This window comes from Phyllobates terribilis, unplaced genomic scaffold (genome assembly GCF_046119375.1).
Source record: "Phyllobates terribilis strain yellow unplaced genomic scaffold, ASM4611937v1 Scaffold_10__3_contigs__length_209671492, whole genome shotgun sequence".
In the NCBI taxonomy this organism is placed as follows: domain Eukaryota; kingdom Metazoa; phylum Chordata; class Amphibia; order Anura; family Dendrobatidae; genus Phyllobates; species Phyllobates terribilis.
This window is the reverse complement of record NW_027362770.1, coordinates 154,148,749-154,175,538: the sequence shown is the minus strand read 5'-3', so window position 1 is coordinate 154,175,538 and position 26,790 is coordinate 154,148,749. Positions and strand designations below refer to the sequence as shown.

The following is a 26,790-nucleotide window of genomic DNA, read 5'->3' as shown; positions in this document are numbered from 1 at the left end:
AGGACCTGCAGGTTCTGTATCCTGCTTCTTACAGGTATCTCTTTATGCATCCATTAGAGAGATTATAAATCTTTTTTCTCAAACCTTCTACCAAAAATAAGAAAAAAAATAAAACAAAACCTGCCACTGTAGATATTCTATTTAAGCTGATCATCCTCTAGAAACAAAGTTGACTCAAAGGTTGAAAAAGCAGCTGAAAGTTCTATCAGAAAACGAGATGGAAAGGTAATTAGATGCATTCTTTTTTTGCATTATTATTATTTTTGATGACATGTCTAAACATATTGATGACAACGAAGCATAAGATGACCTTTGTATAATATATGGTAATAGTTGTAAAAAAAAGAGCATCACACAAGACAATAGATACACAACTGGTGGAACCGATTAACATAAGGGCAAGAGAATCGTCCAGCAGGCCCACGTTTTAACAAAACCTTGGGGATCTGACGTGGCGGTCCAACAGAAGATAATCCCTTATTAATGTCATGTTATAAGTATCTGTGGAATGAGCTCTAAATTACTCAATCTAACGTTCCATAGATGTTGGTGAGAACTGGTGTCACCATGGTGAATCCCTTCTAAAAAAAATGAGAATGATTGGTTAACCTCAAAGATATTTTCCAAGTAGACATATATCTCCCTACATATAACTCAGATCTCATGCATACAGTTGTACTGTCCATGGGTGGCCCGGTTAACATGATTACATAGAGTGCTGGCTTCTTCCAACACTAAGCAGTATTGACAAGGAGGGTTGAGATTTTTCCTTAAGAACCATTCAGAACAAGTAGCAAGCAGACACAGAACAATCTACTTTTTCTAAATCTTTTTTTGGTTAACTGATCATATTTATTGCTTTACAAAACAAGATCACCGTTGTCTTAGATTCACAAAGACTTTGTTGAACTTGGATGTTCAGCGATCAGATGAAGCAAACACAATAATTATTAAAACAAGTCATCGATATAGCCACCCAACCCTGTCCAACATCAACCTGGCAAAGAAGTTACTGAAATATTAATGCTTGCCATGGAATATCAATCCAATAAAGACTTCTGATTTTTTTCTGGATGGTCCTTTGAACTACAACACAAACAAACAAAGTGTACAAAAATACAATGCTACGTGGGCTTAAGTCAATGAATGTGAGAATGATTTTTACCCCTTGAGGTAAATGTTGTGGACAATTACAAGAGTGCAAGCTGGAACAAATCAGGAAATACAAAAAAACAATTCAAAGGTCCAAGAACACTAGTTCTTTTACCCCTCCAGCCTCCTCACGCTCTTATGGCCAATTTTACTCCTATTGAGAGTAGGGAAGGCATGGTCAAACTTAACAAAGTTAAACCACATCCAACCATTTAAGTTGCCTTAATCTCTCCATGCAGAATTACAAGGTTTACAAAAGATACCTACAGATTATGTCATCCATCCATGATAAAATTTATTCTACAGACATTCTCCCAGTATTTTGATCATCCACACACCCCTCTTATTTGGCACTCATTGTAAATAATATTCCTCACTTTCCACTTAACACGCTTTTTATGTTACACTATAGTAGTTAATAAAAATGCACGAAAAGTAAAATGACTGTTACAGGACCTGCAGGTTCTATATCCTGCTTCCCCATTCATTGTATCAGTAAAATGACTGTATCAGGACCTGCAGGTTCTGTATCCATCTTCCCTGTGCATTGTATGAGTAATATGACTGTTATAGGACCTGCAAGTTCTGTATCCATCTTCCCTATGCATTGTATGAGTAAAATAACTGTTACAGGAGCTGCAGGTTCTATATCCTGCTTCCCCATGCACTGTAAGAGTAAAATGACTGTTACAGGACCTGCAGGTTCTGTATCCATCTTCCCTATGCATTGTATGAGTAAAATGACTGTTACAGGGCCTGCAGGTTCTGTATCCATCTTCCCTATGCATTGTATGAGTAAAATGACTGTTACAGGACCTGCAGGTTCTGTATCCATCTTCCCTATGCATTGTATGAGTAAAATGACTGTTACAGGACCTGCAGGTTCTGTATCCATCTTCCCTATGCATTGTATGAGTAAAATGACTGTTACAGGACCTGCAGGTTCTGTATCCATCTTCCCTATGCATTGTATGAGTAAAATGACTGTTACAGGACCTGCAGGTTCTGTATCCATCTTCCCTATGCATTGTATGAGTAAAATGACTGTTACAGGACCTGCAGGTTCTGTATCCATCTTCCCTATGCATTGTATGAGTAAAATTACTGTTACAGGACCTGCAGGTTCTGTATCCATCTTCCCTATGCATTGTATGAGTAAAATGACTGTTACAGGAGCTGCAGGTTCTATATCCTGCTTCCCCATGCACTGTATGAGTAAAATGACTGTTACAGGGCCTGCAGGTTCTGTATCCATCTTCCCTATGCATTGTATGAGTAAAATGACTGTTACAGGAGCGGCAGGTTCTATATCCTGCTTCCCCATGCACTGTATGAGTAAAATGACTGTTATAGGACCTGCAAGTTCTATATCCTGCTTCACCATGTATTGTATGAGTAAAATGACTGTTATATGCCCTGCAAGTTCTATATCCTGCTTCCCCATGCATTGTATGAGTAAAATGACTGTATCAGGACCTGCAGGTTCTATATCCTGCTTCCCTATGCATTGTATGAGTAAAATGACTGTATCAGGACCTGCAGGTTCTATATCCTGCTTCCCCATGCACTGTATGAGTAAAATGACTGTTACGGGACCTACAGGTTCTGTATCCATCTTCCCTATGCATTGTATGAGTAAAATGACTGTATCAGGGCCTGCAGGTTCTATATCCTGCTTCCCCATGCACTGTATGAGTAAAATGACTGTTACGGGAACTGCAGGTTCTATATCCATCTTCCCTATGCATTGTATGAGTAAAATGACTGTTACAGGGCCTGCAGGTTCTGTATCCATCTTCCCTGTGCATTGTATGAGTAAAATGGCTGTTACAGGAGCTGCAGGTTCTATATCCTGCTTCCCCATGCACTGTATGAGTAAAATGACTGTTATAGGACCTGCAAGTTCTATATCCTGCTACCCCATGCATTGTATGAGTAAAATGACTGTTATATGCCCTGCAAGTTCTATATCCTGCTTCCCCATGCACTGTATGAGTAAAATGACTGTATCAGGACCTGCATGTTCTATATCCTGCTTCCCCAAGCATTGTATGAATAAAATGACTATATCAAAACCTGCAGGTTCTGTAACCTGCTTCCCCATGCATTGTATGAGTAAAATGACTGTATCAGGACCTGCAGATTTTGTAACCTTCTTCCCCATGCATTGTATTAGTAAAATGACTGTATCAGGACCTGCATGTTCTATATCCTACTTCCTTATGCACTGTATGAATAAAATTACTATTATAAGACCTGCAAGTTTTATATCCTGCTTCCCCATGCATTGTATGAATAAGATGACTGTTACAGGACCTGCAGGTTCTGTATCCGTCTTCCCTATGCATTGTATGAGTAAAATGACTGTTACAGGACCTGCAGGTTCTATATCCTGCTTCCACATGCATTTTATGAGTAAAAAGACTGATCCTAGATCTGCAGGTTCCGTATTCTGTTTCCCCATGCACTGCTTTATTTTCTATTTAGAAAGATAATGGATCTTCTTCCATCTTAAACTTGATATCAAAGAATGAAAATTGTGAAAGTCTTTGAGCAAAGATATCTTGTTCATCCAGCTTGGACAGAGTTTTTTGAACTGAACTGAACCTTGGGGCATCAAAAAAGTGAGCACAAGGGAAACAAACGCTCAATATTGGTGATTTTATGCCTAATGGAGTATATCAGTTCCAATGGAGCATAGAATGACCTTAGTAAAATTCAAATAAATATTTGCAGTCTAAAATACATAAAAAATACATTAAAAAAACTAGTTGGATGAGTAACAAGAGGGCAAAATAATCCTCCAGTGGTGCTCGGCCACCCAAGGTCCTATGAGGACCAATAGAAGACAACATCATCGGAAGTTGACTTTAAAGGAACTAATTAGAGTTTAATCCAACATTTCATACACAAGAAGATATCACCCTAACAGTGACATACAGAAGACGCCTCATAAATGTGCAGTCTCTCCCCTGCAATTCTGTCAGATAATACTCAGTTTCGTCATGAAAATGATTGCAATCACAAATTCTTTGGTCTTATTATCTTCATTTAATTTGCTTGCAAGGAAAAAAACACAAAAGAGAATGAAGCAAAAATCAAATCATTGATCATTTCACACAAAACTCCAAAAATGGGCCAGACAAAAGTATTGGCACCCTCAGCCTAATACTTGGTTGCACAACTTTTAGCCAAAATAACTGCGAACAACCGCTTCCGGTAACCATCAATGAGTTTCTTACAATGCTCTGCTGGAATTGTAGACCATTCTTCTTTGGCAAACTGCTCCAGTTCCCTGATATTTGAAGGGTGCCTTCTCCAAACTGCCATTTTGAGATCTCTCCACAGGTGTTCTATGGGATTCAGGTCTGGACTCATTGCTGGCCACCTTAGAAGTCTCCAGTGCTTTCTCTCAAACCATTTTATAGTGCTTTTGGAAGTGTGTTTTGGGTCATTGTCCTGCTGGAAGACCCATGACCTCTGAGGGAGACCCAGCTTTCTCACACTGGGCCCTACATTATGCTGCAAAATTTGTTGGTAGTCTTCAGACTTCATAATGCCATGCACACGGTCAAGCAGTCTAGTGCCAGAGACAGCAAAGCAACCCCAAAACATCAGGGAACCTCCGCCATGTTTGACTGTAGGGACCGTGTTCTTTTCTTTGAATGCCTCTTTTTTTTCCTGTACACTCTATGTTGATGCTTTTTCCCAAAAAGCTCTACTTTTATCTCATCTGACCAGAGAACATTCTTCCAAAACGTTTTAGGCTTTCTCAGGTAAGTTTTGGCAAACTCCAGCCTGGCTTTTTTTATGTCTCGGGGTAAGAAGTGGGGTCTTCCTGGGTATCCTACCATACAGTCCCTTTTCATTCAGACGCCGACGGATAGTATGGGTTGACACTGTTGTACCCTCGGACTGCAGGGCAGCTTGAACATGTTTGGATGTTAGTCAAGGTTCTTTATCCACCATCCGCACAATCTTGCGTTGAAATCTCTCGTCAATTTTTCTTTTCCGTCCACATCTAGGGAGGTTAGCCACAGTGCCATGGACTTTAAAGTTCTTGATGACACTGCGCACGGAAGACACAGGAACATTCAGGTCTTTGGAGATGGACTTGTAGCCTTGAGATTGCTCATGCTTCCTCACAATTTGGTTTCTCAAGTCCTCAGACAGTTCTTTGGTCTTCTTTCTTTTCTCCATGCTCAATGTGGTACACACAAGGACACAGGACAGAGGTTGAGTCAACTTTAATCCATGTTAACTGGCTGCAAGTGTGATTTAGTTATTGCCAACACCTGTTAGGTGCCACAGGTAAGTTACAGGTGCTGTTAATTACACGAATTAGAGAAGTATCACATGATTTTTCAAACGATGCCAATACTTTTGTCCACCCCCTTTTTTAGGTTTGGTGTGGAATTATATCCAATTTGGCTTTAGGACAATTCTTTTTGTGTTTTTTTCATTGAAGACAAATTAAATGAAGATAATAATACCAAAGAATTTGTGATTGCAATCATTTTCAGGAAGAAACTGAGTATTATCTGACAGAATTTCAGGGGTGCCAATACTTTTGACCACCACTGTACGTTGATGAGAACGTAACCCTGGTGTCACTAGTGCCACCACAGCCCATCCCTTTTGAAAATAGGAAAGACTTGGCCATCATTGAAGATATTTTTCAGACCCAGTCTTGTGAAGTTGAATATGTTGCCCCATATATAACCCCCAATCACAGCTATACTATTGCATTGTGCATTATTGGGTTACCCTCATTTCCCAGATTGGTGACCACCTCCAACATTAACCAGTATTGGCAATAAGGGTGAGTTTTTTTCCTAGTCAGTACCAGTATGAACCTTCTCTGCAGACATGTGATAGCTCTCGTGATTTTTTTTTTATGTATATTTGTCTCACCCATTGCTTTAAAACCAAACAAGGTCAATCTTGTCTCAGATCCAGAAAGTCCATGTTGTTGTACTTGGATGACCACGTTAGAGATAGTGATCAGGTGATACAAAGAAGATACTCTACATTAGTAAATAAAGTCATCGATAAAACTCACCCAATATGTAACATCAACTTGGCAAAGAAGTGACATTAATGATTGCCATGGAATAACTATCCAAAAAGACCAAGATCATTTGTTCAGGTGGTTTCTTTGAACTTAAAAAAAAAACAGCCAAAATATACAGGTGGCTACGTGGTCTTCTGTGAATAACCATGTGAACCTGTTTTACCTCTTCTGATGCATTTAAGGGTTACAAATAGTGACCACTCAAGACATACAAAGGCCACAAATAAAGATCAGGATCACCTTGATGGACCATCATTTACTATGAATGGAGAAGGTGAACCCTAAAGATATTAGGTATGTCGAATACCCAAATTTCAGCCCTAGTTTTGACTAAAGTTAAGCAAAAAGTTATGCTTGACTTGTCCTTACTTGACTTGATCAAAAAAGATGAGAGGGTTTGCAGAAAATTAGGATACTTTCAGTTGCTGCTTGACACCACTATGCTCCTAATCATCCACAACAAGGAGGTCCTGCTGTCCACCTCCCATTTTTCACGTATTTGTGTTCTACATTGTAAACTTCATGGGTTTTTGCCTTTCTCTGGTTCAACATGTAGATTATAGGTTGAACTCGATGGTCTTACAGTATGTCTACCTTCAAGGCCAATCCGATGTGCCAACCATCTCCAGGGTGCTCCAGAGCAGTAGAAGAGTCCTCTTACATGGTAAGTACATCCTTGTTTGTTCTACAAAGATCCAAAAATCCATGGTGGGCTCCTTACAAGTCACTTGTACTGCATACCAACATGGAACCTAAACAGGAAACTACTCGGAGTTTGAAGCCTGGCAGAAGAGGTGACCTTTTCGAGGCGCCAATGAATTTTAAGGATCGGTTAAGTAATTTGGGCTTGGGTTGGATGGTTCCACAATTTTTGTAATTGTTCATGTATTTTAAAGAGTTGTCCATCAATTTTTTTAAAAAAATCGGCCCATGGTGGTCTGAAAATCAAAAAATCCTATCCCCACCTAACAGACCCACACCATTCCTCGATACTGCTGCCCGTGTCTCTCTTCAGTCTCTTTGCTTCTTCTTCCGTCACAGTGGCTGTAGTGAATATATGCAATCCGAGATGAAAATCTCCTTCTATTCCCGTCTAGCTCAGATGACCACAAGGGCCACTGATCACAGGCATCAGAACTTAAAATGACGGAGGTCACTAGGTCAGTATTTGTTTTTTTTTATTCTTACATCATCATAGCCCATTTTGCACTTAAAAAAATTGGTGGACACATTTTTGAGAAATCTGCATAAGGACTTGTTCAAACGTTGAGTTTTTGAAGCTTTTTTCCAGCGCGTTTTTTCAGTTTTATAGTACCAGCAAAGTAAATGAGATTTCTGAAATCGCATGTGCACGCTGCTTATTTTTTCCTTGCAGATTTGAACTTTTTCAATTCTGCACTGTGTCAATTTTATTCACCAATTTTGCAGCGTTTTTCCCTTATTCACTTGAATGGGGGAAAAAATGCAAGTAAAAAACGCATCAGTGCGGCAAAAAGGTGCCCACTGTATGTAGCATTTTTCCTGCTAGTAGTATAAAAGGCACAAAAAATGGTTGAACCCCACAGTACAAAAATTAAAAATCCAGAAAATAAATATCTGCTGTGCTCCCAGGCAACATGTTTCAGACCTACAGGTGCATCTCACTAAATTAGAATATCAACAAAAAGTTCATTTATTTCAGTCCTTCAATACAAAAGGTGAAACTCATATATTATATAGAGTCATTACACACAGAGGGATCTATTTCAAGTGTTTATTTCTGTTAATGTTGATGATTATGGCTTACAGCCAATGAAAACACAAAAGTCATTATCTCAGTAAATTAGAATACTTTATAACAACAACTTGAAAAATGTTATTAAAATCCGAAATGTTGTCCTACTGAAATGTCTGTTCAGTAAATGCCCTCAGTACTTGGTCGGGGCTCCTTTTGCATCAATTACTGCATCAATGCGGCGTGGCATGGAGGCGATCAGCCTGTGACACTGCTGAGGTGTTATGGAAGCCCAGGTGGCTTTGATAGCCGCCTTCAGCTCGTCTGCATTGTTGGGTCTGGGGTCTCTCATCTTCCTCTTGACAATACCCCATAGATTCTCTATAATAGATTCTCTATGGGGTTAAGGTCAGGCGAGTTTGCTGCCAATCAAGCACAGTGATACTGTTGTGTGTAAACCAGGTATTGGTACTTTTGGCAGTGTGGACAGGGGCCGAGTCCTGCTGGAGAATGACATTTCCATCTCCAGAAAGCTTGTCGGCAGAGGGAAGCATGAAGTGCTGTAAAATGTCCTGGTAGACGGCTGCGCTGACTTTGGTCTTGATAAAACACAGTGGAGCTTCACCAGCAGATGACATGGCTCCCCAAACCATCACTGATTGTGGAGACTTCACACTAGACCTCCAGCAGCTTGGATTGTGGCCTCTCCACTCTTCCTCCAGACTCTGGGACCTTGTGGAGTGTGTCAATGACTGCCTTCTGGACAACTCAGCAGTCTTCCCTATGATTGTGGAGCCTACTGAAACAGACTAAGGGACCTTTTAAAACGCTTAGGAAGCCTTTGCAGGTATTTTTTGTTGATTATTTTAATTTACTGAGATAATGACTTTTGTGTTTTCATTGGCTGTAAGCCATAATCATCTGCATTAACAGAGATAAACACTTGAAATAGATCACTCTGTGTGTAATGACTCTATATAATGTAGGAGTTTCACTTTTTGTATTGAAGAACTGAAATCAATTAACTTTTTGATGATATTCTAATTTAGTGAGATGCATCTGTACATGGTCCTTTGTTAAGGTTTGATAAAGGACCATGTAGGTCTGAAGCACGTTGCCTGGGAGCGCAGCAGATAGTTTTTTTTCTGTCTTTTTATTTTTTTGTGCTGTTGTGTTCAACCACTTTTTGTGCCTTTTATACAACTGGATCAATAAAGCAATTCTTTGAAGAAGATGTGAGTGCCAGCTATAGTTTGGACTGCCGGAAAAAAAATCTGTGTGGATTCCGTTGCAGATTTTATTACGAATTTGGTGCGGATTTATCACAATGCAATGGAAATATTGAAAATCCAAAGAATTATTTAAAAATCCACATCGCATAATCTGCGCGGAAATTATTTGTAGATTGTGTATTTTTAAAATCTATTTCACTTTGCAGATACTTTAATCCAAAGCAGATTTTCCTCCCTCCAAAACAGGACAGAAAACCCGCAGAAAATCCTCAATGTGTGCTTTTACCCTAAAAGGTAAGAACCCAACTTTTATGTGTTAGAATACATCTAATATTTTATTATTTTCAATGTCAACATTTTTACCATTTTTGATTTTTTTTTCAATTTTTTTTTCAATTTTTTTTTCTGATAAAATATTACATTTCTAAAGTAATTTACTTTGTTCAAGGCGAATTATAGCACTGAAATCTCAAAGGAAAACTGTAAAACAGAATCCCCCAGTGGGTCACCCATCAGTGATAAGATCTATAGCTTTATTTATAGTGTCTGAATGTTGCAATTCCTCTCCACATACCTATGAGAGTTAACATACCACAATTTAATTTGGTTACTTGTCTCTGGACTCTTTCCAATGTGGCCTTTTTTTGTATGTTAGTAACAACAACAGCGATGTTTGTTTTGTGCAAGCACATTTTCTGTGTATTTTGGGGCGAGCCTGTTAATCCATTAAAGGCTCTGAGATCGGCAAAGTGATAGACTGCCATATTAGGACTCGGCGGACTGAAAGGCTTCAATCTGGATCAAAAAATGAAGAAAAAAGGATGAAAACTTTACTGTAAATAACTTTTATTTGTAACTTCTTATCACTGATACTGGCTGTATGTGTGGGGTCGTTGTCCTGCTGCAGAATAAATTTTGAGTTGATCAGACGCCTCAATGATGGTATTGTATGATGGATCAGTATCTGCCTGTATTTCTCTGCCGTGAGGACAGCATTAATCTTGATCATATTTCCAAAATCATTTGCTGAAATGCAGCCCCAAACTTGCAGGACCCTCCACCATGCTTCACTCTTCCTGCAGACACTTATTATTGTGCAGCTTTGGCAAGCAAACTGCTTTCTGTTAGAGTCAAATATTTCACTGGCACCGGACCCCCTGTCCCCCTCGTGCTTTAAACTGTTTGAAATAGTTCCTCCACAGTTCCGGTGTCTTCCGCCTCTTCTCTTAGTGACGTCTCAGGGCAGAGGGCGCGATGACGTCACCCATAGGCGGATTATAATGAGGGCAATCCGGGCTACCGCCCGGGGTCCCGAGCCTGCAGGGGGCCCGCGGCTCCGGGCGGGTTGTCTAATGCCGGATTGCCCTCATTATATGTGCGGGCCGCTGTGGCACATACCGGTAGCAGTGGCGGGAGGGGGGGCCCCGGACCGCTCCCCAAGCAGCGGCGCACTGCCGCAACATCCTCATCGGCCGGGCCAGCACTGCAGCAGTTAACTTCCCTGTGCTGGCCCGGCCGCGTCACTGCTAGGAGACACGGCCCTGTGCGCGGCCGTGTCTCCTAGCTGTGACGTCACGCAGTGCGCGCCCGGCCTGCACTGCTGCAACGGAGAAGTCGGAGAAGTCAGAGCAGGCTGGAGGAATGGAGCCGGGGGATGGTGAGTCTGTGTGTGTGTGTGTGTGTGTGTGTGTGTGTGTGTGTGTGTGTGTGTGTGTGTGTGTATGTGTGTGTGTATGTGTGTGTGTGTGTTCAGGCAGATATCATTGTGTGATGTCTGTTTATATGTATTTTTGTGCTTAAAATGTGTTTATGCGTGTATGTATATGTCTGTATATGTTTGTGTGTGCGTGATGTGTGCGTGACTGCATGCGGCCTCCTGCTGAGTATAGTTGGCGCCGTGCGGCCTCCTGCTGTCTCTGGGGGGGGGCGCCGTGCGGCCTCCCACTATGTATAGATGGCGCCGTGCGGCCTCCCGCTGTGTATAGATGGCCCTGTGCGGCCCCCTGCTGTGTATAGATGGCACCGTGCGGCCTCCTGCTGTGTATAGATGGCGCCGTGCGGCCTCCTGCTGTGTATAGATGGCGCAGTGCGGCCTCCTGCTGTGTATAGATGGCGCAGTGCGGCCTCCTGCTGTGTATAGATGGCGCCGTGCGGCCTCCTGCTGTGTATAGATGGCGCCGTGCGGCCTCCTGCTGTGTATAGATGGCGCCGTGCGGCCTCCTGCTGTGTATAGATGGCGCCGTGCGGCCTCCTGCTGTGCATAGATGGTGCCGTGCGGCCTCCTGCTGTGCATAGATGGCGCCGTGCACCCCCCTGCTGTGTATAGATGGTGCCGTGCGGCCCCCTGTTGTGTATAGATGGCGCTGTGCGGCCTCCTGCTGTGTATAGATGGCTACGTGCGGCCTCCTGCTGAGTATAGATGGCGCTGTGCGGCCTCCCGCTGTGTATAGATGGCTACGTGCGGCCTCCCGTTGTGTATAGATGGCGCCGTGCGGCCTCCTGCTGTCTCTGGGAGGGCGCCGTGCGGCCTCCCGCTGTGTATAGATGGCGCTGTGCGGCCTCCCGCTGTGTATAGATGGCTACGTGCGGCCTCCCGTTGTGTATAGATGGCTACGTGCGGCCTCCCGCTGTGTATAGATGGCTACGTGCGGCCTCCCGCTGTGTATAGATGGCACCGCGCGGCCTCCCGCTGTGTATAGATGGCTACGTGTGGCCTCCAGTTGTGTATAGATGGCTACGTGTGGCCTCCTGCTGTGTATAGATGGCACCGTGCAGCCTCCCGCTGTGTATAGATGGCTACGTGTGCTCAATATTGAGTCATACAATTAATGTAAGGCTATGTGCCCACGATACAGAAATGTTCTGGATTTTTTTTGAGCGTTTCTGCATCTCCCTGGCAGAAAAAACGCATGCGGATTTTACATGCGGATTGTACATGCGGATTTTACATGCGGATTGTACATGCATTTTCCTGCCAGGGACATGCAGATGTGAAGCGTTCTTCACTTGCATTTCCGCATGCGGGTTGACAAGCGATTTTAGCATCACTTGGAAAGTGCTTGACAACTTGGTTACACTATATAAATCCATGCAACCGGCATGGATTTATATAGTGTGACCATAAAATAATGGAAAAAAATAAAAAATATATACTTACCTTCTGATGGCCTGCCGACGTCAGCGTTCGCGTGACCCGTCACATGACTAAATGACGTCACAGCAGGTCCTTTTCAGACCATCGCGAGCTGCCGGCAAGCCAGGACGCATCGGATAAAGACACCGGGGGCCATCAGAAGGTAAGTATAATATTTATTTTTTATTTTATTCTTTTTTTACAGGTTCTATGGTACCCGGGTCTGGATGAGAGTCTCCTCTCCTCTAGACCTTGGTACCATCCGCACATTGAAACGCATGGATTCCGCATCTACAGATGCAGTGATGCAGATGTCATGCGTTCTAATGCAAGTCAATGGCGGCGAAAACGCCGCGCTTCCGCAAAATAATTGGCAATGCTGCGGTTTTTTTCCGCAATGATAATCCGCAGCGGAAATTTCTGCAGCATGTGCACAGCACATGCGGATTATCATTGGGGAACATGGCAGGCCTTCTACCAAGCATTTTTTAAGCGTTTCTGCAGCGGAATTGCCGCTGCGGAAACGCTTAAAAAACGCATAGTGGGCACACAGCCTAAAAAAAAATATTATAATTAATATTGTGGCAAATTAATTTCACGTGAACTATCACATGATCTATCACAGGGGATCATGTGACATGTCACGTGATAAATCAGGTGTGTGTGTGTGGGGGGGGGCCGCGCCTTCTAAACTGCCCGGGGCCCTTGCTACTCTTAATCCACCCCTGACGTCACTACAGAGCTCCCTTTGTGCCAAACAATGCAGAGCGGCAGAAGTCACTGAAGAGACAGGACCTGCAGCCAGTGGAGAAAGAGGAGAGGTGAATATTTGATTTTTTAGCTGTATAGAGCATTATATGGGGCCCATTATTCTGTATGGAGCATTATATGGGGCCCATTATACTGAATGGAGGACTGTGTGGGGCCCATAATAATGTATGGAGGACTATGTGGTGCCCATTATACTGTACGGAGGACTATGTGGGGTCCATTATTCTGTATGGAGGACTATGTGGGGCCATTATACTGTATGGAGGACTATGTGGTGCCCATTATACTGTACGGAGGACTATGTGGGGTCCATTATACTGTATGGATGATTGTGTGGTGCCCACAATACTGTATGGAGGACTATGTGGGGCCATTATACTGTATGGAGGACTATGTGGTGCCCATAATACTGTATGGAGGACTATCTGGCGCCCATAATACTGTAGGGAGGACTATCTGGCGCCCATAATACTGTAATACTGTATGGAGGACTGTACTATCCGGTCTGCACTGTGCGTTGAGAGGATTCGCCGGTTTCTGAGCTATTGTAAAATTTACTATAGATATCGCTCATGTAATGTAGTAAGTGAAATCTTTGGCCTGGTACTATATATATATATTTCTCTGCCGTATCTCTGCATCATGAATCGTGGTATTTGTTAAAGGGGCCCACTGAAACTCTTTCGCCTGGGGCCGCCGAAAACCTGGAGCTGGCCCTGTTCACAAGTCTGCAGTCACTCAGAGTGACTGCAGACTTATCCATTTGGGTTGGACAACCCTTTAATGTTGTCCATTTCTTGATGTACTCAATGCTAAGAAATACAGACAGATACTTATACATCATACAATACCATCATTGATTGGCTCCAAATTTATTCTGAAGCAAGACAACGACCCCAAATATACAGCCAATGCCATAAAGAAATATCTTCAACAGAAAGAAGAACAAGAAGTCCTGAAAGTGATGATCCGGCCCCATAGAGCCCTGATCTCAACATCATCCAGGCTGTCTGGCATTACAGGAAGCGACAGAAGGATTTGCACAAGCGATATCTACAGAAGATCTGTGGTAGGCTTTCCAATATGTTTGCTACAACATCTCTGTCGAGTTCCTGTATGGAGGACCATGGGGAGAGCATTTTATTATATGGAGGACCATGGGGAGAACATTTTATTATATGGAGGATCATGGAGGGTGCATTATATTTTATGGAGGACTATAGGGAGTGCACTGTACTTAATGTAGGACCCTGGGAGTGCATTATATTCTATGGATAACCATGAGTTCCTTCAAAATCTGTGTTCAAGTGTACCTAGAAGAACTTATTCAAAGGGCCAAAGTTTAGGAGGACTTTCAGCAGTGTGCTTCTATGAAAGTATGACAAGACAGGATATGCAATCCTCTAATGAGGGCTCAGTAGTCAGTGAGAAAACTGCAAAATAGGACCTGTTTTTCAAAACTACGAGAAAGAAAAACATAAAATTTTCAAATATTATACACATAAAATTTGACTAAAACAATAGACAAATTAATTTCACTTTTGATTCTAAAAAATGTAATTGATAGAACAATTTAAAAATTGTACTATTTTATGTAATCATTTGGAATTCATTACCTTTCACTCTTTCCATGCACTTTTAACTTAGAGGTGAGTATTAAACTTTTTTTTGCAGCTGAATATTTTTTTTTTTTTTGCAGAGTCAGAATCATTGCTGAGAGATCGGCTCTGTCATCATATCTAGCAGCGAACTATGATGGTATGCAGATACAGTGAGAGTCAGCACCTTGCGGCCCGCACGTTTGCCTGATTTCTGCTGTACTTTCACCAAGTTTTATCTAGAGGTCAGTACATTGTTATCTAGATAAAGGAGTCAATGTGAAGTGGATGATGCCCCAATACATGCCCCTTGTGTACTCAATATATGTTGTAAATGGGAAAGAAAATGAAATCTTTTCATACACATACACTATTTGGATAAAAGTATGTGCCCCCTCCGCATTCCACCTACAGAAGCTTTACTGTTCTCTCATTCTACACCCATAGACATTAATATGGAGCGTCCTCTCTGCAGATATAACAGTTTCTGCTCCTCTGGGAAAGTTTTCTACCTGAGTTTAAAGGTGTCTGTGGGAATTTTTGAACCTTTATCCAAAAGAGAATTTTTGAGGTCTGACCCTGAAGTTGGGGGGAGGCCGGGCTCACAATCTCCATTATAGGATGGGGCTGAGGTCCAGGCTCTGTGCAGCCGATCATGGTTTTCCCCCTGCATGTCTGTATGGACCTTGTGCGTCGGACACAGTCATGGGGAACAGGAAAGGGTCTTCCCCAAACTGTTCCCACAAAGCCGGAAACTACAATTGTCCACATTGTCTTGTGCTGAAGTTTTAAAATTTCCTTTCACTGGAACTAAGGGCCCAAGGCCGACCCCTGAAAAACAAGCTAATAGCATTATCTTCCTCCACCAAACTGTACAGCGGGCACAATGCAGTCAGGGGGTGACCATCTCCTGCAATCACCAAACCCAGACTTCTCCATCAGACGCCAGATAGAGAAGTGTGATCTGTCACTGCACAGAACACGTCTCCTCCAGAGTCCAGTGGTGTCGGCTTTACATTACTCCATCTGACGCTCAGCATTGGAATCTCCCAGCGGGGGGGCACTGTTTATGTTGATGTTATACCAGAGGAGGTCTGGACTCTGCAGTTATGGAGTCAACAGAGCAGTGGTGACTTTTCTGCCTTCTGTTCCTCAGCAATCGGCCCCCCACTCTGTAACATTACGGGGTCTCCACTACGTGGTTGAGTTGCTAAGGTTCCTTCCACTTCTCACGGGTGACGGGGGAAGATTCACGAGGGGAGAAATTCATGAAAGGACTTGTTGCCCCAATGGCTCCTATTACAGGACCCCAAATGTTAGTAAATGCAGATGGTGTAGCGAGGGGCTGGATTTTATATCCTTGTGTGAATGGGACTATATGAAAAATGTGAATCCAGTGATTAAGATGTGTGTCCCGGTACTTTTCTCCATATAATGTATATTAACTTGCTTTAAAGGGCATTTATGACCCTCAGTTGTCTCATAAATGTATATGTAGCTCAGTTGAATATGCAAGCATTACACAAAAAATCAATGACTTGTCTGTGCAACATATGGACATGTTGTTTCTTCAGGATACATTATTTCATTTGAACATAAGTTTTTGGCCAGAAAACCTCATTAAGGGGGGCAGTCACATATGTAGCTTATTTTTCAGCCACACATTTGGCCATAAAATCCTCATTTGTTAAATACAAATTTTATTGCAGATACAATCTCCATCCTACAGCTTTTACGTGCCTTCTAGTATGTAGTTTTAAAGGGGTATTCCCATCTCCAAGATCCTATCTCAATATATAGTAGGTGTAATAATAATAATATTAGCAAATACCTCCAATTAGAAATATAGTATGGTTCTTCTGATTAGCTATGTCGCTTACCCCATGTGCAGGGCATTACAGTAGCTTAGGCATCCATGGTTATGACCTCTAGCAACTAACTAACTATCACTATATAACTGTCACTAAGCTACTGCAATGCCCTGCACATGGGGTAAACTACATAGCTAATCAGAAGAACTATGCTATATTTCTAATTGGAGGTACTTGCTATTATTATTATTATTACACCTACTACATATTGGAATAGAATCTTGGAGATGGGAATCTACCTTTAAAGGATCACAAAAAATTGATATTAGTTTTTCCAGAAATGGCACCAAATCTGTCTATGGGTTGTAATTTGGCAACATTTACTTGAATGGGGATGAGCTGCAATACCAGACACATCCTGTATCTAGTTATGGCGCTATGTCAGGAAATTAAAAAAAATATTGTGCTTCTGGCCAATCCCTTTAATTAGTATGAGTGCCTAGCTATGTGGGGTGTAGTTGTAGTGAATGCAGAGACTATAGTAGCATGTGAGCCCTGGAGTCTATGGGTGCACAAAAGGTCCCTTTGACTCACTGGTGTACCACGAATGGTGGCAGGCCACGTCATTGCTACGGGGCCCATGAGCCAGGGGGCCTGCAGCGGGCCCTCACTGCACCAGGCCCCGCCTCCGCCCATCAGCACCCGCACTGCCCGGCCCTCCGCACAGAATGATGGGGGTGGAAGCGTCTGCTGACGTTCCCTCCTCCATCATCATTGCTCGCACTGATGGCGGGAGGGGGAGCCCAGTGCGAGCAATAATGATGGAGGAGGGAGCGTCAGCAGACCATGGAGACCATGGAAGACCATGGGGGTGCATTATACTGTATGGAGGATCATGGTGGGAGCATTATATTGTGTGGATGACCATTATACTGTATGGAGGACCATGGGGCGCGAATTATATTGTATGCAGGATCATAGGAGGTGCATTATATTGTATGGAGGACCATGGGGAGAGCATTTTATTGTATGGAGGACCATGGGGAGAGCATTTTATTGTATGGAGGACCATGGGGAGAGCATTTTATTGTATGGAGGACCATGGGGAGAGCATTTTATTGTATGGAGGACCATGGGGAGAGCATTTTATTATATGGAGGACCATGGGGAGAGCATTTTATTATATGGAAGATCATGGGGAGAACATTTTATTATATGGAGGATCATGGAGGGTGCATTATATTTTATGGAGGACTATAGGGAGTGCACTGTACTTAATTTAGGACCCTGGGGAATGCATTATATTCTATGGATAACCATGAGGAGTGCATTATACTATATGGAGGGTTATGGGGGGTGCATTATAATATATGGAGGGTTATGGGGGGTGCATTATACTATATGGAGGGTTATGGCTGGTACATTATATTATATGGAGGGTTATGGGGGTTGCATTATACTACATGGAAGGCTATGTGGGGCCTTAATCACATTTGGGGGTCCATTATTCTGTATGCAAGCAATTATACAGTGTGAAGGTTTGTGTGGGGTCCTTCATACTGTGTGGGGGCCATTATACTGTTTGGAGGGCTAGGGCAAGCCATTATACAGTGTGGTGAGGTGTGGGGGCCATTATACTGTATGCAGGCCCATTATACTGTATGTAGGCCCATTATACTGCATGAAGGGCTGTGTGGGGGTCACAGTTGGGGGATCGTACTGTGTTGGGGTCACCATACTTTGCCCTGGGAGATGTGGTGGGGTACTGTAGAGTCATTATACTGTGCATGTGGAGGAGTTCACCATGGGGGTATCATACTGTGTTTGGGGGACACTTTTGTTGGCTTCATACTTTATGGAGGCAATGAAAAAGGAATCTAGGACTTCCGCAGGAGGAAACTTACTATGTAAAGGCTGAAAAGTTGTGAGATCTGCTCTTCTGTGAACCCGACAATTTTTTTTTTTTTTGGGGGGGGGGGGGGGAGCCCAGTTAGAATTTCTGTTATGGGGCCCCATGATTTCTATGTACGGACCTGCTTTGACCATTATTATTCGACCATTAATATTAAAGATCCTGGATAGTTGGGGGCCCTATTTTGAGTTTTGCATTGGGGTCCATGAGCTATAAGTTCCGCCACTGCTAGCTATCGACATAATTGGCAATAGAAATCCTTGACTGACATGGTTGTCCTAGAACTAATAGCAGAAAAGTGGAGGGTGGTAATGACGCGCCCCTGGGCCTGTGTCGCGCTGCGTTGCGCACGCGGGAGCTTACCCGGAGCCGGATCTCTTGAGGGTTGTAGTCTCGTGGCGGTGACCCGGTCCGTGCCCAGGGAGTCAAACTGAGCGGCGATGTAACAGCGGTAGATGCAGGACGACTACGCCACCCGTTGAATGCAGCTATGGAGCTGCCGCTGCAGGACAGTCCGCTGAGGCCGGTGGATGGATGGTGCAGCGTAGATGGTATAACCCCCAACGGGAGGGGTATGGCCTCAGGGCAGCAGATGTGGATGATGGGGGTAGCAGGAACCACTCAGAGACGGTGCGGTGTAATTCAGGGTCTTTACTGGTAACAACGATAGACCCTCCCGGAGTACTTGCTAGTGAACGGGGCCTGGTCAGTCCTTGAGCAGATGGGATCTCCCCTGGCCAGGCGGAGTTGTAGGCCTCCCAAACTGACTGTACTCTTCTGGCTACCTTGCTAGAAGCGGATATAAGTAGCCCACGTCCCTGAGTGTACCGTGTGGTGCTCACCCGTATGGCCGGTGACTCGGGGCCTTCTAATGGCTTCCGCTCCACGATGGCGGTGCTGGTCCCACGCGTGTGACCGTGCCTTCGGGTTTCTGGGCCTGAGGACCTGAAATCCCCTGCCGGTCGGCTTCTGCTGCTGGGTAAGAGTTAGTCCCCACAGCCTCGGACGCCGGGTCCGGTAAGAAAGCTTCTCAGTCAGGGCGAGCTCTGCAGCTGCCAGCCCCTGACTCGTAGTAGTATTGCTTCTGCTGTTTCTTGTCTCTACTCTCCTTGACTCCAGGCTCAGGCCCCTGGACAGGGCCTGCCTGTGGAGCAGAGCCCATAGAGCAGCTCTGCTCCCTGTCTTCTCCTCTCCGAACTCTCTACCCTGCCTCAGCCCCAGGTTTATATAGGGGAAGTCCTTCCCCTCCCAAGACTGGGCAGGAGGTGTGGCATGCACAGGATCCCTGACCAAAGGACCTCCCACCTGCTCTCAGACGTAATATCTCTATCACTGTGGCAACCAGACCCCTGGGGTGTCACATTCCCCCCTAGTGAAATTTAGTACTCCGGGACTAAACATATTTTTGTAACATAACAAAGTATAAACAATAACATTACAATAAGGAAACACATAAAGCTGGTCACGGCGTGTCCGTAACCGGGTGCAGTCTTTGAAGAAAGCAAGGTGTCCATTTCACCAAAACAGGGAGACGTAACCAGGTAGGGGTCTGTCCTACCCCGAGTCCTTAACAGTCTTTTAGTCCATCCTGGGTTACGCTCCACTAACTGTACAAAGGATTCCCGGTAAATCCACCAAGGACTCCTATAAATAACTGGAAACACATAATATTTACAAGATATGGCCGCTCTCAGTCCTCGGCCAGTGGGGATAAGGATTGGCTGCTCACAGTCCTCAGCCTGTGGGGAGATGGGATGGCTGCTCACAGTCCTCAGCCTGGTTAAGGATAGGGGACACACGGGAACAGTTCACACTTGTCCCAACGGGGACCATATTTTAATTAGCAACACAAGTACCCCTACGGGTAACTATGTACAGTTCCACTTTACCGTACTTCAGTAACGGCATCCTCCTGCTCCTTCTTGTGTGTAGGCTTCAGACCCGTCCGGGTCCTCTTGGCTTTCCTCGTATTGGTAGTACTGCAGCTCCTCCTTGGTTAACGTGGAGGGCGTACAGTCCTTTTGCACCTGGGGAGTTCAGGCCTTGCGACCAGGCGTGGAGAGGGTCGCCGTTGATGACGCCCGGGGTCAGAGGGTGCAACTTTGGGCCTGGGCGCGGGCTGGTGGTGGTAGTGCCCAGGGCTGGAGAGCTTGGCCGCAGGGCTTGTTGCGGGGGCTGGAGCAGGTCGGTGTCTGCAGCGCCCGGAATCGGCGGCTCCACCAGGGGGCCCGGGAGCAGGCTGACGCTGGCAGCGTCCGGGACAGGGAGACTCCTCTTACCTGCTCCCGCGACCGCTCCTGCGTCACGCGTCTTCTCCCGGCGCTGGTCGGGGCCGGCGACGACTGGGGCACTGCCGATGCTGGGCAGCTTAGTCTGCTGCCGGTCCGCCATCTTGCTGTCCGTTCCTGGTGTCCTCCTCCCCCCTAGTGGACCGTGGCCTACCTTCCGGAGATCCTCTTCCGTAGGCCGCGGCTCCGCAGTCAATCGTCGGGGTAGAGGACCTGGCGTCGCGCTCCTGTGACGTCGGCGTCTGCTGGGCTCCTTCCAGGACCTTACGCAACGTCCGGACGTGAGGCGGGGCTTCAGTTCTCGCGCGCTTTCGGAGTCCACGCCCCTCTTCTTCCCGCGCGGCGTCTCCAAGATGGCGCCGGATGGCGGGAAAACTCCTCGGATGGCGGGAAGAAGGCAGAAGATGGCGCCGGATGGCGGGAAAACTCCTCGGATGGCGGGAAGAAGGCAGAAGATGGCGCCGGATGGCGGGAAAACTCCACGGATGGCGGGAATCTTCACAGATGGCGGGAATCTTCACCACTGGTAAGTTTGAACAGTCTTTTTCAGGCACGCAGTACCCGGTGGTTGCGGGCACGAAATCCTGCCGACTACGCCAAAGTTGACGCGCCCCTGGGCCTGTGTCGCGCTGCGTTGCGCACGCGGGAGCTTACCCGGAGCCGGATCTCTTGAGGGTTGTAGTCTCGTGGCGGTGACCCGGTCCGTGCCCAGGGAGTCAAACTGAGCGGCGATGTAACAGCGGTAGATGCAGGACGACTACGCCACCCGTTGAATGCAGCTATGGAGCTGCCGCTGCAGGACAGTCCGCTGAGGCCGGTGGATGGATGGTGCAGCGTAGATGGTATAACCCCCAACTGGAGGGGTATGGCCTCAGGGCAGCAGATGTGGATGATGGGGGTAGCAGGAACCACTCAGAGACGGTGCGGTGTAATTCAGGGTCTTTACTGGTAACAACGATAGACCCTCCCGGAGTACTTGCTAGTGAACGGGGCCTGGTCAGTCCTTGAGCAGATGGGATCTCCCCTGGCCAGGCGGAGTTGTAGGCCTCCCAAACTGACTGTACTCTTCTGGCTACCTTGCTAGAAGCGGATATAAGTAGCCCACGTCCCTGAGTGTACCGTGTGGTGCTCACCTGTATGGCCGGTGACTCGGGGCCTTCTAATGGCTTCCGCTCCACGATGGCGGTGCTGGTCCCACGTGTGTGACCGTGCCTTCGGGTTTCTGGGCCTGAGGACCTGAATCCCCTGCCGGTGGGCTTCTGCTGCTGGGTAAGAGTTAGTCCCCACAGCCTCGGACGCCGGGTCCGGTAAGAAAGCTTCTCAGTCAGGGCGAGCTCTGCAGCTGCCAGCCCCTGACTCGTAGTAGTATTGCTTCTGCTGTTTCTTGTCTCTACTCTCCTTGACTCCAGGCTCAGGCCCCTGGACAGGGCCTGCCTGTGGAGCAGAGCCCATAGAGCAGCTCTGCTCCCTGTCTTCTCCTCTCCGAACTCTCTACCCTGCCTCAGCCCCAGGTTTATATAGGGGAAGTCCTTCCCCTCCCAAGACTGGGCAGGAGGTGTGGCATGCACAGGATCCCTGACCAAAGGACCTCCCACCTGCTCTCAGACGTAATATCTCTATCACTGTGGCAACCAGACCCCTGGGGTGTCACAGTAAGCGGGGGCGTAACCTAAACACAAGGACCGCCTATGCATTGTGAAGAACGTTCCTCTCTCGCTAGGCTAATGGGTGGGGTTTCCTTTTCACTGAAACCACCACTGCTTAAATTGTTATGCTTCAACCCTTTCTAATCTTGTCAATATGTCATTAAAATAATGATAAGGTAAAGCAGAAATATTCAGCATGATCCTGACAACTGTCTATTAAAAGCTGCATGCTGATCTGCCCCATACGTGGCTGTTAATCTCCATGATTTTCATTACTGGAAAGGGGATATCAGCTCAGGAAGGTTATTTTAGCTTCAGCTTGGAAAGTAAATATTGGTTTTCCAACCAGGTCAACAAAGGATAGGGCCAATGTGCGGAGAGAGAAATCCACCCAATGCACTGATGCGTTCAAGGACACACGTAGGCAAAATCCAAGGCGGGCCGGCACCCTGGTCAACTGAGAAGGAAGATGCTTTCTACGGTGCCCACGGACTTCAGATGACTGTCGGCCGAACGATTAATTGGCCAACAGTTACCACACCGAATTCTCTCATTATGGCTCTGTTCACACACTGTTTTAACCACGCATTACAGGTATTTTTGTTTTTTTTTATTATGAATTTTTTAATCATTTTTTATTTTTATTCATTACTTTTTTTTATACAACGTGTATTTATTTAATTTTTTTTTTGCATTTTTTTGACTATTTTATTTTTTATTATGCTTTTATTTTTGTTAAGGGGAACCTGACAGCTGGTTCATGCTGCCATACCACTTCATTTCCGCCTGGTATTTTTTACTCTGTAGTACAGACGGCCCAGGACTATGTGGCCCAGGTGACTAGTGTCACGGGTGTGTCAGAGGTGACAGACAGTCGCCCTGCAGTTGGTTGCAGGAGATCTCTACGTTTGGCATTACAGACATCTTAGTAGAGAGGCTGGCTGTCTATAGGACCCAGCGGCTACCTCCCTCTGGCTAATTAGCTCCCTGGCCTGGGTGTATACATACCTGGTGTGTCTGAGAGGGAGGTGCCGGCGATATTCATTTCTACTTGTGAAGGCTTAGCAAGAGCAGTACTTCGTCCTCTCTGGAGCTTGAGGCAGAGTTCGCATTTGTCTGGAGTCGTCTAAAGCTAAGCAATTCTCCCTGTTTGCCTACCCTTGTTGTCTATAGAGTTTAGTGGAGATCTATTAATGCTGATCTCCTTCCTTCCATAGCCTTAGCCATACGCCAGGGAAAGTCAGGACGAGGCACGCATGCGGCGATTGGTGAAGAGCCAATATAGGGACGGCAGTTGAGACAGGGTGACACTAGACCAGACTAGGAGGTCTCCACTCCCCCCTTTCCCTAGAGTCTGGGCTCCCTTTCCCTCTTCCCTCTGTGTTGCACTAGTCTTTCCCACACCTGGCGTGACAACTAGTCCAAGAGACTGGTCGTTAGCGGCTTCTCTCCTCTTTCTCTTTGAGTGACAGGGTTCTTCATGTACACATATAAGGGGAGACCTATGACTCAATGGGCGGGTAGCATGAATCAGCTGTTCAGATCCCATTAAGGAATTATTTTCTAAATATTAATTTGCACACTAAATAAAAAAAAAATGTTTTGGTATTTTTAGATCAATATGTCTTTTTTTTTTTAAATAGATTTTTTTTATACTTCTTTAAATAGATAAATTTTAACTTGGTGTATGGCAGAGCGTGTGTATGTTTCATATGTATTTTTATATCACTTTAACTATTTATACTTTGACTTGGCTTTGCTAGTGACCTAGTTAAAAAGATATTAGTTTAATGAGAGCTAAAAGGTCTGACAGCTAATAGGTTCTTCTTTGTGAGAAAATTAAAGGGGATCTGTCACTCCTTGAAAAGTACCCAGATTATTCTCTTATTTCATTCCCGCAGCCCCTCTGAGTATTATGTCTTTTGTTTTTTTTAAATCCGCCACATGGTTCCAGAGATATGGGGTTTTTACTTTACTAAGGGGGCGGTGCTCACAGAGTAATTATGCAGAGCAGACTAAAGACACGCCCCAGAGGATCCAGAGAGCCACGCCCCATTGATAAAGACAATAAAATGGGCATTAATTAAAAAGGCTCATATCTCTGAAACCGTATAGCGGATGTAAAAAAAAAAAATGGAAAACTCAGGGCAACAGTGGGAATAGAATAAGTGCAAAACTGGCCACTTTTATCCTGGTCACAATTCCTCTTTAAAGGGTTATTCCTAACCTTGGCAAAATATTCCCTACCCAAAGAATAAGTGATAACTAGATGATATTTGGGGCCTGACCATTGGGATGGGGATCTCAAACACACTCTCTCCAGGAGTCACATAGGCATATGCTGTTACTGCTCCCATCTAACAGGGCATATATACATATATATATATATGTACACATATATATGTTGTGAAAAAGTCACTGGCAAAGTACTAGAGGGGACATATGTAGCACTGATGTTGTCAGCTTCAGCAATATAAACATAGAAAAATGCTCCAGCACACTAAGTGCTGAGAGGGGTTAATCAGCCATGCTTAGTGTTGATTGAACAGCTGTAGAGAGGGAGAAGTCCAGAGGATAAATACCCAGCCTTCTAGAGCGTTCAGTGTGCGTGAGCCTGGAGGTACAAGCTCTGGAGCTGTGTTTTCATGTTAAGGAAAGCTGAAGCTTGTATTGTTCCTAAAGTGGACGGATTCCCATACCAACAAGGACTGTGCCATATGTAATGTTTTTGTTTTTCCTGTTAGGCTGGGAAGGTCATGTTTGTTTTGCACTGGTTTTATTCAGTACTTTTAATAAACCAGTGGAAGATTTAAAGAGACAGTGTTCCTGTGTCTACCTCTATGTGCAGCCGAGCGAGACGATCTACCACAGTTGAGGTTAGAAATGCGGGCAAGATCCCCAGGAAGCAAGTGTGACGGCAGTGGACAGACTGCATGTTCTGGGTAAAGGCGGCTGTAAGAATCGAACAGCGGTCAGACAAAACGGAGGAGCTGATCAAACACCTAGTCCAAAGCCAACACCAGCAGCACCTGCAGCAGCAACAGGTGGCACAACAGGAGACAAGTAAGCTGCTGATGCAACAGCTTCAGCAGCAACAACAGCACCAGCAAAAGAGCCAACAACAGCAGAAGCAGATTGAATTACTCACAGAGGCGGTTCGTGGCACGGCAGCAGCTCCAACTCCAATGTCAGCTGACTATTTCTCTGTCTGGAAGGCGGTGGGGAGAGCCTTGCAGAAAATGACCCCGGGTGATGACATAGAGGCCTTTTTAACCGTTTTTGTAAGGGTCGTCGATAGGGAGAAACTCCCTCCAGGGCAGTGGGCAGAAGTCCTGGCGCCATACTTAACGTGGGAGCTACAAAAGGCCTACTTTGATTTGGTCTTAAAGGATGCCAAAGAATATGAAAAATTGAAAACAGAAATTCTCCTGTATTGAGAAACTAGTCACAGGCATTGCTCAGGTGTGATTTTGGCCCATTCTGCCACACATACACTCTTCAAATCCTGAAGTTTCCGTGGGCTCCTTCTATGGACTTTGAGCTTTAGTTCCTTCCATACATTTCCTATTGAATTCAAGTCAGGTGATTGGCTCGGCCATATTGCAACACCTTTCCGGTATTTCACAATCCAGCAGTTTATTATACTTCATAACTGCTTCTGAGTCCATCTCAGTGGCTCACCGAGATATCACACACATAATGTCCAAGAGCCTTTCCAGTGACAGATATGTCCAGGGTCGGACTGGGGTGCCTAGGGCCCACCAGGGGAACTGACTCTAGGGGCCCACACTACAGCCCACCATAAACGGTTTTATTACTTGTTATGTTTTTCTATAATGTACTATAGTTACATGATTGGCCAAGCTGTGAAGCACTGAGCGGCAGGACTTTGTTCGAACAGTCATTCCGTACTGCCAGAGTCCCTTTAATGGTAACTTGTCACCTTGAAAAACGCTATTTATCTGCAGATATAGGGGTAATCTGCAGGTAAATAGGGTTTAAAGCCTGGTTAGACGGCTTAATGGAAAAGCGTTGGCTACACGGAGAAAATTACGTTTTATTCTCCCTGCCGCCACTCGCTTCCTGTCATAGGATCGGTGCAAGGAGGGAGACATTACAGTCACCACGAACTACAAAGTGAGCGTGCTGCAATAACGTCCGGCACCTTGATTGTGACACTTCCATGGAGGCCAACCTCAGGCTGAGCTTCATTGAATGACTAACATGGCAGCAGCACCTGGCAACTAGTGCTGAGTGAGTGTGGTCGGATAAGGTGTGATCCCAGCATGCTCGGGTGTTATCCAAGTATCTTGTAGTGCTCTGCTAATATGCTCGAGTCCCCAGGGTAGCATGTTTTGCGGCGGTAGGCAGACGCAACACATGCAGGAATTGCCTGTTTGTTAGGTAATCACTGCATGTGTTGCTTCTGTCTACCGCCGCAAAACATGTTGCCGCAGGG

General features: G+C 45.2%; 1 long non-coding RNA gene across 1 annotated transcript; it reads left to right on the top strand.

Annotated features, from left to right (window-relative positions):
- The first annotated feature begins 13,049 nt into the window (after window positions 1-13,049).
- On the top strand, window positions 13,050-26,430 carry LOC141164566 (uncharacterized). The gene is made up of 5 exons (XR_012250929.1): window positions 13,050-13,126; window positions 14,014-14,145; window positions 14,776-14,919; window positions 22,681-22,925; window positions 25,076-26,430. It is a non-coding gene; the product is annotated as an uncharacterized lncRNA (long non-coding RNA).
- Window positions 26,431-26,790: the final 360 nt, after the last annotated feature.